This window comes from Acinonyx jubatus, chromosome C1 (genome assembly GCF_027475565.1).
Source record: "Acinonyx jubatus isolate Ajub_Pintada_27869175 chromosome C1, VMU_Ajub_asm_v1.0, whole genome shotgun sequence".
Classification (NCBI taxonomy): Eukaryota; Metazoa; Chordata; class Mammalia; order Carnivora; family Felidae; genus Acinonyx; species Acinonyx jubatus.
Window position 1 is genome coordinate 151,518,329 of NC_069381.1, and position 12,066 is coordinate 151,530,394.

The following is a 12,066-nucleotide window of genomic DNA, read 5'->3' on the forward strand; positions in this document are numbered from 1 at the left end:
ACACCTCTCCTCTCTGCCTCAGGATCAGTGTGAGGATGGTCTCAGGGGACCCAGTAGGAGATAGGCCAAACCTCCTCCTCCTGGCTTTCTTTTCAATCTAATTAATATCCCACCTCCTGTGAAGTTAACCCTGAGAGGTATATACACACATCCAAGGGGCTCTCTTCCCTCCCAACACCACCTTTCCTGGAAGAGAAAGGCTTTCTCCTCCTTCTTTTCTGAAAGAAACTTGCTGATGCCAGATCATGGATTTCCTCTTTTCTATAGGCTATAATAAAACCTTGCCAACCAATTTGCCCAACTTTGTTCTTAACATATTAAGAGGAGCTAAAAATTTTTGGAAAATATTTTTTCTTAACAAATGGTGATACTTAGCCTATTGACTAGCTGAAAAAGTACACTTTGGTTTTCAAAAGCTTAACATTTTCTTGTTTTTTAGATTGCTGCTATAATCATCATAACTATCCTACAGGCAAATGGATGGCTCCAGAACCATTTTTTTATTCTTTCATACAGCAAAAATCACTGATCAGATGTTACATGCTCAGGACAGTTTCAGGTGCTTGCACGCTAGTGGCAGAGGTGAACATTAAATGAGAGAGATAAGGAAGGTATTAGAAAGTGATAAATTCTGTGGATAAGAATGAAACAGAGAAGGATAAGTGGACATGTTGAGAGGGGAAGTTGTGCTGTTCTCCGTAGTGGGGGAAAGGTCTCATTGAGAAAGTGACTCCTGAGAATTATCTGAAGGAATGGAAGGAGTTAGTCATTTGATATCTGGGGGAAACCATTTCAGACAGTGAAAAATAGCAAGTTCAGAGGCTTAAGGGCAGGTAGTGTGTCTACTTGGAATAAGAAAGGAGTAGGAGATGATGTCAGAGAGGTAATGAGCAGCTAGAACATATAGGGCCTTGTAAATCAGAGGTGGACTTTGAGTTTTACCCAGGGTGGGTCAGGAAGCCACCAGGCTTTTAAGTGAGGAATGATCATGATCTGAAGCAAGTTTTAGCAGTCTGTAGGAGAGTAAGCAAGAAAATGAGACCATTGGAAGTTATTACAGTAATATAGATGAGGGATGATGGTGGTTTAAACCAAGCCCCTAGCTGCGAAGAAGTAGCTAATTTCTGGCTATATTTTGAAATTAGAGACATCGGAATTTGATAAGAAACCAGATGAAGGCAGTAAAAAAAAAAAAAAAAAATGAATCAAGGATGGTACGAAGATTTTGGCACTGGAACTTGAAAAATGGAAATGTCCTCAACTAAAAAGTAAAATGAACACATTTGAAATAAGGGGGGGGGGGCGTATCAGGAGCTTAATTTTGGATATGATATGTTTGCAATGTCTATTAGACATCCATGTGAAGAAGTTAAGTTGTCAGCAATTAAATCTGTAGGTCAGGCATCCAAGGGAGAAGTTGGGTTGGAGATGTACATTCTTTACATCATTAGCATACAGTCTTAATTTCTTACCTAAGAGTAATAAAAGCTTGCCTTACTTGACAGGAAAGAAACAAAAACAGTAAATTGAAAGAAGCTAATGGAATGCCTGAAAACCAAACCAAAAGTTCTAACTAATCATAGATTTTAATGAACACTTAAAATCCCTCTCCAACTAGAGATGTTGGAAGTAAAAAGATTACAGAAGGAAGTTATTCAACAATTCTTTTATTTATTTGTTTGTTTATTTTTTGCTATTTAAAAAATTTTTAAATCCAAGTTAGTTAACATATAGTGTAATAGTAATTTCAGGAATAGAATTTAGTGATTCATTACTTACATATAACACCCAGTGCTCATCCCAACAAGTGTCCTCCTTAATACCCCTCACCCCTTTAGCCCTTCCCCCCACCCAACACCCCACCAGCAACTCTCAGTTTGTTCTCTGTATTTAAGAGTCTCTTATTGTTTGTCTCCCTCTTCGTTTCTATATTATTTTTGCTTCTCTTCCCTTATGGTTATCTGTTTTGTATCTTAAATTACACATATGAGTAAATCATATGATCTTTGTCTTCTCAGACTGACTTTTTTCGCTTAGCATGATACACTCTAGTTCCATCCACGTTATTGCAAATGGCAAGAGTTTATTATTTTTGATTGCCAAGTAATATTCCATTGTATTTATATACCACATCTTCTCTCTCCATTTATTGGTCAATGGACATTTGGGCTCTTTCCATAATTTGGCTATTGTTGATAGTGCTGCTATAAATATTGGGGTGCATGTGCCTCTTCGAATCAGCACTCCTGTATTCTTTGCATACCTAGTAGTGCAATTGCTGGGTCATAGGGTAGTTCTATATTCAGTTTTTTGAGGAACCCTCATACATAAAGGGTTTCTCTTTCTCCACAGCCTCACCAACATCTGTTGTTGCCTGAGTTGTTCATTTTAGTCATTCTGACAGGTGTGAAGTGGTATCTCATTAGGGTTTTGATTGGTATCTCCCTGATGATGAGTGATGTGGAGCATATTTTCATGTGTCTATTAGCCATCTGGATGTCTTCTTTGGAAAAATGTCTATGCATGTCTTTTGCCCATTTTTTTTCACTGGATTATTTGTTTCTTGGGTGTTGAATTTGGTAACTTCCTTATAGATTTTGGATACTAACCTTTTATCTGATAGGTCATTTGCAATTATCTTCTCCCATTCCATTAGTTGCCTCTTAGGTTTTGCTGATTGTTTCCTTCACTGTGTAGAAGCTCCTTTTCTTGATGAGGTCCCAATAGTTCATTTATGCTTTTGTTTCCCTTGCCTCTGGAAACATGTCAAGTAAGAAGTTGCTGTGGCCAAGGTCAAAGAGGTTGTTGCCTGTTTTCTCCTCTAGGATTTTGATGGCTTCCCGTCTTACATTTAGATCTTTCATCCATTTTGAGTTTATTTTATTTATTATGGTGTAAGATAGTGGTCTAGTTTCATTCTTCCGTATGTCACTGTCCAGTTTTCCCAACATCATTTGTTGAAGAGACTGTCTTTTCTCATTGGATATTCTTTCCTCCTTTGCCAAAAATTAGTTGGCCTTACATTTTGTGGGTCCATTTCTGGGTTCTCTATTCTGTTCCAATGATCTATGTGCCTGTTTTTGTGCCAGTATCATAATGACTTGATGATTACAAGTTCATAATACAGCTGGAAGTCGGGAATTGTGATGTCTCCAGCTTTGGTTTTCTTTTCCAGGATTGCTTTGGTTATTTGGGGTCTTTTCTGGTTCCATACAAATTTTAGGTTTGTATGTTCACCTCTGTGAAGAATTCTGGTGTTATTCTGATAGGGATTACAGTGAATATATAGATTGCTTTGGGTAGTATTGACATTTTAACAATATTTGTTCTTCCAATCTGTGAGCATGGACTGTTTTCCATTTTTTTTTTGTGTCTTCTGCAACTTCTTTCATAAGCTTTCTGTGGTTTTTAGTGTATAGATTTTTCATCTCTTGCGTTAAGTTTATTCTTAGGTATTTTATGCTTTTTTGTGCAGTTGTGAATGGGATCAATTCCTGGATCTGTCATTCTGCTGCTTCATTATTGGTGTATAGAAATGGCAACCAATTTCTGCACACTGATTTTTATATCCTACGACTTTGCTGAATTCATGGGTCAGTTCTAGCAGTGTTTTGGCGGAGTCTTTTGGGTTTTCCACACGGAGGATCATGTCGTCTGTGAAGAGTGAAAGCTTGACTTCCTCTTTGCCAATTTGGATGCCTTTTAATTTCTTTGTGTTGTCTGATTGCTGAGGCTAGACTTCCAACACTACGTTGAATAACGGTGGTGAGAGTGGACATCCTTGTCGTGTTCCTGACCTTAGGGGGAAAGCTCTGATTTTTTCCCCATTGAGGATGATATTAGCGGTGGGTCTGTCTTTTGTATATGGCCTTTATGATACTGAGGGTTTTTATCAAGAAAGGATGCTGTATTTTGTCAATTGCTTTTTCTGCATCTATTGAGAGGATCATGTGGTTCTTATCCTTTCTTTTATTAATGTACCACATTGATTGATTTACAGATGCTGAACCAGCCCTGCATCCCAGGAATAAATCCCACTTGATCATGGTGAATAATCCTTTTAATGTATTGTTGGATCCGGTTTGCTAGTATCTTGTTGAGAATTTTTGCATCCATGTTCATCAGGGAAATTGGTCTGTAGTTCTCCTTTTTAGTGGGGTCTTTTTCTGGTTTTGGAATAAGGTAATGCTGGCCTTGTAGAATGCATTTGGAAGTTTTCCTTCCATTTCTATTTTTTGGAACAGCTTCTAAAGAATAGGTGCTAACTGTTTTTTAAGTGTTGGGTAGAATTCCCCTGGAAAGCCATCCAGCTCTTGTTTGTTGGGCGATTTTGGATTACTGATTCAATTCTTTTACTGGTTATGGGTCTGTTCAAATTTTCTATTTCTTCTTGTTTCAGTTCTGGTAGTTTATATGTTTCTAGGAATTTTTCCATATCTTCCAGATTGCCCAATTTGTTGGCATATAATTGCTCATAATATTCTCTTATTATTATTTGTATTCCTGAGGTGTGGGCTATGATTTCTCCTCTTTCATTCGTGATTTTATTTATTCAGGTCCTTTCCTTTTTCTTTTTGATCCATCTGGCTAGGGGTTTATCAATTTTGTTAATTCTTTCAAAGAACCAGCTCCTGGTTTCATTGATCTGTTCTATTGTTTTGTTTTGTTTATGTTATGTTATGTTATGTTATGTTATGTTATGTTATGTTATGATGTTATGTTATATTATGTTATGTTATTTATTTTGATAGCATTGGTTTCTGCTCTAATCTTTATTATTTCCCTTCTGCTGGTTTTGGGTTTTGTTTGTTGTTCTTTTTTCCAGCTCTTTTAGTTGTAAGGTTAGGCTGTGTATTTGAGACCTTTCTTCCTTCTTTAGGAAGGTCTGGATGACTATATACTTCTCTCTTTTGACCACCTTTGCTGCATCCCAAAGGTTTTGGGCTGTCATGTTTTCACTTTTATTGACTTCCATGTACTTTTTAGCATCCTCTTTAATTTCTTGGTTAACCCATTCATTCTTTAGCAGGATGTTCTTCAATCTGCAAGTATTCATGGTCTTTCCAAATTTTTTTCTTGTGGTTGATTTTAAGTTTCATAGCATTGTGGTCTAAAAATATGCACGGTATGAACTCGATCTTTTTGTACTTGTTGAGGGCTGATTTATGAATTAGTATGTGATCTATTCTGGAGAATGTTCCATTTGTCTCGAGAAGAATGTGTATTCTGCTTTAGGATGAAATGTTCTGAATATATCTGTTAAGTCTATCCAGTCCAGTGTGTCATTCAAAGCCATTGCTTCCTTGTTGATTTTCTTCTTAGATAATCTGTCCCTCAGTGTAAGTGGGGTTTTGAAATCCCCTACTATTATCATATTATCTATGAGCTCCTTTATGTTTGTGATTAATTGAATGATATATTTGGGTATTCCACATTGGGGGCATAAATGTTTACAATTGTTAGATCCTCTTGGTAGATAGAGCCCTTAATTACAATATAATGCCCTTCTCCATTTCTTGTCACAGTCTTTATTTTAAAATCTAGTTTGTCTGTTATAAGTATGGCTACTCCAGTTTTCTTTTGACAACCATTAGCATGATAGATGGTTCTTCATCTGTTACTTTCAATCTGCAGGAGTCTTTACGTCTAAAATGAGTCTGTTACAAGTAGCATATAGATGAGTCTTGTTTTCTTATCCATTCTGACACCCTATGTATTTTCATTGGAGCATTTAGTCCATTGACGTTTAGAGTTAGTACTGAAAGATATGAATTTATTGCCATTATGTTGCCTGTAGTGTTGGGTTTCTGGTGGTGTTCTCTGGTCCTTTCTAGTCTTTGTTGCTTTTGTTTGTTTATTTGTTTTTTTCTTTTTTATCTTTTCTCCTCTCAGAGAGTCCCCCTTAAAATTTGTTGCAGGGCTGGTTTAGTGGTCATGAACATCTTTAGTTTTTGTTTGTCTGGGAAACTCTTTATCTTTCCTTCTATTTTGAATGACAGCCTTGCTGGATAAAGAATTCTTGGTGCATATTTTTCTCATTCAGCACGTTGAATATATCCTGCCACTCCTTTCTGGCCTGCTATGTTTCTGTGGATATGTCTGCTGTGAACCCGATCTGTCTTTCCTTATAGGTTAAGGACTTTTTTCCCCCTTGCTATTTTCATAATTCTTTCCTTATCTGTGTATTTTGTGAATTTGACTATGATATGCCTTAGTGATGGCCTTTTTTTTTGTTGACTCTAATGGGAGTTCTCTGTGCTTCTTGGATTTTGATGTCTGTGTCTTTCCCCAGATTAGGAAAGTTTTCCACTATAATTTTCTTACATAAACCTTCTGCCCCTTTTTCTCTCTCTTCATCATCTGTGACTCCTATGAATTGGATGTTATTCCTTTTTAATAAGTCACTGAGTTCTCTAAGTCTTCTATCATGATCCTTTCCTCTGTTTCTCTCTTTTTTTCTGCTTTATTATTCTCCATAATTTTATCTTCTAAATCACTGATTTGCTGCTCTGCTTCAACCATCCTTGCTGTCGTGGCAGCCATTCAAGATTGCATCTCAGTCATAGCATTTTTAATTTTGTCCTCACTAGATTTTATTTCTTTTATCTCCACAGAAAGGGATTCCATGTTTTTTTTTTTCAACCCCAGCTAGTATTATTTATTATCATGGTTCTAAATTCTATTTTAGACATCTTGTTTGTATCTGTGTTGATTAAGCCCTGGATGTCATTTCTGTTTTCTCTTGGAGTAAATTTGTTCATTTTGTCACTTTGGAGAAAGAAAAAAATTAATAACATAAAAAATGAAAATTAAAAACAAAAACAAAAACAAAAAAATCAAATAAAGTAAGGTAGGTCCTAGGTGTGTTTTGCTCTGCTTGTTGAAAGAAGCTTGATAGAATAAAGAAAAAAGGGGAAGAAAAGGGAAAAAAAGGTAAGAAAAATTTTAAAAATTAAAAAAACATAATAAAATAGAATAAGATGAAAGAAAGAAAATGAAATCGAACAAAAAATTAAAAATAAAATAAAAATAAAATTTTCTCTTTTTGTATCCAAGAATGAGGAAGAGAGAAGTAAAGGAAAGAAAAAAGGAAAAAAAGAAGATAATTCAAGGAAAAACAGAAGCAAAGAAAATGAACAAGTAAATGAACCAGCAAACAGAATGAAAGCTGAATGAAGTTACATCCATTTTCCCCTAGAACTGAAACTGTGAAGACTTTTATAGTCTGTACACTAAGCAGGTAGAGTGACTTGTGCTGGTCTTCTAGGGGATATGCTTGGAGGACACAGTTGGGCAGGGCTTAGTGTAACAGCTCTGTTCTCCACTAGGTGGCACTGCTCAGTTTACTTGAGTGGATCAATGTGGTACATGGGAGAGGTGGAAATGGCTTCATCCAACTTCCTAGTCTCTGGCACAGGAATTTCCTGCTCTCACCAATCCACGATCAAGTACCCCTCCTTTGTCTCAGGCCTCTGTCCACTCCTTGCCTCTACCCTGTCCATATCAAATCTATCTGTCTGCCAGGTGGCACCTCCCTCCAGAGTTTGTCTCAGATCGGGTTGTGTTTTAAAAACCCATGCTTCAGAGACCCCCTGTGGCTTGGACTTGCCCTGACTTTCTGGGGGAGGGTCTTGTTGAGCAATGCCTGGGTGCCTGCTTGCCCCAGAAAACATTCATGCAATTGTGTAGTGGCAGAGGTTCAGAGACTTATGGCAAGTCACAACACACAGCCTATGCCAGGTTTCACTGCACTCTGGCATCTTTGTCCCAATACCAGCAAACGTGGCTGCTCTCCAGGGTCTGCTGGGACCTTTGCCTGTGGAGAGGCCATATTGCCTCTACCAAATTTCACTCCAAACAGGGAACCACTTCTCCCCATGTGGTACACAGTCCCCTCAGACCCTGCTGCCTGCTCTTGGGGATTCACCCTATTTCCTCACCAGAGCACCACCAGGCACTGAGCTCCAAAACTTCAAACTCTGTGCTCCACAGTTTATAGAATGCTGGTGGCATTGAAACTCTTTCCTTTTTCCTATAAATGGTTTTGTGGAACAGATTTCTTGTTCAGTCCCCTGTGAGTGCTTACACTCATTCTCTTTCTCTCCAGCTACTTTTGGGGGAGTGCTTTTCTTGCATAATCCTGATGCACTGCACTCTCCCGCATTCTTTTTCTCTGTCCTCTCTCTGCAAAAACAGCTCCCTAGCCTCTGCGGCTTTTCTGTCCTTTAGTTCACCTCTCCACACCGTGTACCTGCTGAGTTCTGTGGCCCAAGTTATGTGGATTGTTGTGTTAATCCTCATATCAATTTCCTAGGTGTTCAGAATGGTTTCATGCTGATCTAGCTATGCTTCAGGGACAAGACAAGCTCAGGGTCTGCAGGATTCTCTGTCATCTTAACTCCCTTCCTCCACAGTTCTTAATAATTGACAGTATTCAGAATATTTTCGAGTTTCAGTTATCTGCATGACATGTTCCTTCACCTTCTTCAAGTCATTGTTCAATTATAGGCAATGCTGACCACTGTATTTAGGTTTCAGCCTAATTCTTTCACCATTCTCATTCCAAATCTCCTTAACTGCCTTATTTTGGTTTTTGTTTATCAATAGCATTTGTCACTTTCTCAAATACTGTTATTTTCTTATGTTTGTTCATTGTTACGTTGCTTAGGTGATACACAGCTCTCAATCCTGCTGGCCTCACCTATGATTCTGGCTTTGGCAGTGGCCGCTGGTTCCCTGTGGGCTTTTGTTTTTAAGTTTTTATTTATTTATTTTTGAGAGAGAGAGCACAGGGGAGGGGTAGAGAGAGAGGGAGAGAGAAAGAATCCCAAGTAGGCTCTGCACTGATAGCACAGAGCCCAGTGTGGGGTTCGAGCTCATGAACTGCCTGCAGACTTTGATCAGTTTCATGTAGTTGCAGCCTGACTCAGGCATGAAGTGCCTTACCTCAGACTTCCATCCTAAATTACCGTCTTAGGGCTTCTCTGACAGTGCAGACTTCCTTTGGCAACTTGCTGGATTCAAAATTAGTGTAACCTGAATGTGGGGGAACTTGATCCTGCAGGGCTATCCTTGGCCAGGGAGTTGGGCATTTAGTTCCCTAAGGCAAATGTTCCTGTATGCCTTTTACAAAGTTTCTCTTAGGTATAGAATAAGAGAGTGGTGGCCAACTTACTGCATCCATTAATTGATTCCTCACCCATACTTCTTTTATTCCTCTTGTCCCTAATTTTGTCCACTCAGATAATACTCCTAAATTATCCACTTACATTTACAAGAAGTCTTGATCACGGACTCTACTTTATGAAGAATTCAGGCAAATAATTTCTTTTTCTTCTTCTACCACTTCAGTTGCCCAAAGGTGGCCGATACATCCAAGCATCCAGAAGATTATCTGGCACCTGACAGGGTCCCAACAAATATGTACTGAATTGGGAATTAAACGTAATTTGGCTCTCTCTAAATGAGGTCAGGATTAGGAAGCTGTGATTTCAGTGCCAAAGTGCAACTATCAAAACAATGCATTACCTAATAGTCATTGAACTAGACCATAGGGGAGTTCCGACATGTATGACAATAGGGAGTAGGTGTTAAATGGCCTGTGTTTATGAGGCATACTGCTTGGGATGTGTGTACTTCCTATATGTGTAAATTTGGAAGATTCTTTAACCTCTCTGTGTTGTGATTTCCTCATTTCTAAAATGGCGATAACAATTATCTCTAGTTCAAAGGGTTGTGAGGATTAAATGAGTTGATATATATAGGACATACATGCCATGCAGTAACATGTTTGAATATATACAACATACATGTTTTCAATTATTATTGTTGTTGTTCTTGTTGTTCTTGATTTCCACCACACATAGTATGAAGACCCAGTATCAAATTAAAATAAGTGGACAGTCCCAGACTTCAGGTAAATCTAACCAAAGTTTTCCTTCCATTTTCTTGTATTTTGCTTGTTTTGAGTTACAATTACCATTTACTCTAATAACATTTAAGCCATATAGAAATATATAAAAGTCCACAATATGTTCCATTGCCACAGCCCTGCTGAAGTTTCATTTTATTCAAGTATAACTTTATTTGTTTGCTAATAATATCAGCCCAATTTATAAATAAATTAACCAATTCATGATAAATATTATCATTAGAATAAATACTATATGCTAGTCTATCCTTGGGTCCCCATGCAAGGTTCAGACAACTTGTTTTGCTACCCTGAAGCTTGTGGACAAAACATCAAACTAAATCTCAGAATCCTGAAATGTTGTCATTTATGAAACAGAGTTTGCCATGCCTACCCCATCATGTTTGAAGGAGAATTAAATGTCATAATGTTTATGAAAGAGCCTGAACACACTCTGGCATGTACTTGAAGATCAATAGCACTAATTGGAATGAATGCCAATTTGAATAGCACTAATTGGCATCCCATCCATACCCCATACTTCTCTGAACTTGTTGCTGTGATTTTCTTAAAAAAAAATTCAAATGCAAAGTTTTAACCCTACAAATGTCTCATTAGTACTTGTTGAACAGAACTCACTTTCACGAAAATAAACGTTCCAGAGATGAGCATTAGAGATTGAAACCTTTTCATTAACCATAACAGAACCAGTTCCGGAGTTATTTCAGCTGCATTTCAATTTGTCATTTAATTTAGTAAGTCACAATGAGAACTACTAAAAAGCAATCCGAGTTCTTTAAATTCTTTTAACTTGGCGTTATATGCTGAGCAAATGGGTTTATTAAGAAAGCTGCTTGTGAGGCATGATACCTTGAGTCAGATGCTAACCGGTGATTTACAAAGTTTTAACTTATGATACATGCTAAATGTGATTTTTAAGGTAATAGAGATAAGATAATGAATGGAACACTAGCCTTTGCATTAAAAAATTAATCTCTCACTGGATGACCTTGACTTAATCTTTAATTTTTAAGCCTATAAAATACGTGGTTATGGGAATGTAGAAGGAGATAGTAACAAAAATCTCCAATTGTTTTTTTTTTTTTGGCAAAAAAAACTCTACAAGGAAGGTCTTGTATACATACAAGATATTATTACTTTAGCAGTTAGGAACCTCAAGTGAGATTCCCACTAACAGTGTACTTGCACAACTATGAAGGAGGAAAGAGGACAGTTTAGTTTCATTGTAGGCAGCTACCAACAGTCTTTTTCTAGTATAAGGTGACTTACAAATATCATTATATACCCAGCTTAGCACTTTTACTGCCTTTAGGTTAAGTGCCATAAACTCATGGGACCTGTAACCTCACGTGTAATAAAATTTTTAAAAGATGAAAAAAACATGATTTGCAATTATTCAGCCCTCTAATACAAATTTATTTACAATCACCTTGACTCCTGAAACGAGTTATTCCTAATCACAGGTGAGATAATTTAGCATAATCAGATTGTACCTTTTTACATCAGTGCTGATGAAGTGTCTAGGGCAGAGCAGGTACCAAATTAAATTCGGTAATAAATTCCAGTGACTTCATTTATGGGGAAATGAGTATCTCTAAAGTAAACCAAAATACTGGAAGAAAACACATAACATTTTTCAAAGGGGTTTCTGAAGTTTGAAACAAACTAGCGTTTGACTTGAAATAATACTGAATAATTACTGAAAAGATTTGTGTCTGTATAAATTCTTCAGAACTATGATCCTAGAATCTAATTATCCCTTACTGCAACCTTAAGAATGTATTTAGATGGTTTATGGCTAGAGTGTTAAAAACTAAATGACCCCAAATCCCAGAAACAGAGATGAAAGTACTGTATTAAGTCTAAACTGTTTGGGATTATCATTTTTCAAAGGTGTTTCCTGCCCGGTTTTAAATGACAGGTGCCAAAAATGATAAGCAAACAATTCTGTCAATAGACCACTTATGTTTCTTACTCTGTTCTTCTCAAAGTGACAAAGCGCCTTGATTGCAGCAGTGATTCCCCAGTCTGCTTTCGCTTTGGGTTTCCATTGTGACCATTAACTGCTGAAACTGAGCCCAGAGCCCATGATCACAAGATCTGAACGTCGCTGCGAGGGATCCTAAAGAGGTAAA

General features: G+C 37.4%; 1 long non-coding RNA gene across 4 annotated transcripts in view; it reads left to right on the forward strand.

Annotated features, from left to right (window-relative positions):
• Positions 1–12,066, forward strand: part of LOC106982884 (uncharacterized) — a 70,821-nt gene that overhangs the window by 15,300 nt on the left and 43,455 nt on the right. Inside the window, exons 2-4 of one of the 4 annotated variants that reach the window (XR_008295404.1) lie at positions 7,057–7,240; positions 9,867–9,916; positions 11,923–12,061. This is a non-coding gene — a long non-coding RNA (uncharacterized LOC106982884). Of the gene's footprint in view, positions 1–6,338; positions 7,241–9,866; positions 9,917–11,922; positions 12,062–12,066 lie in introns of those variants that run through there. The other 3 variants (XR_001431429.3, XR_008295405.1, XR_008295403.1) reach the window with 3 other exon arrangements.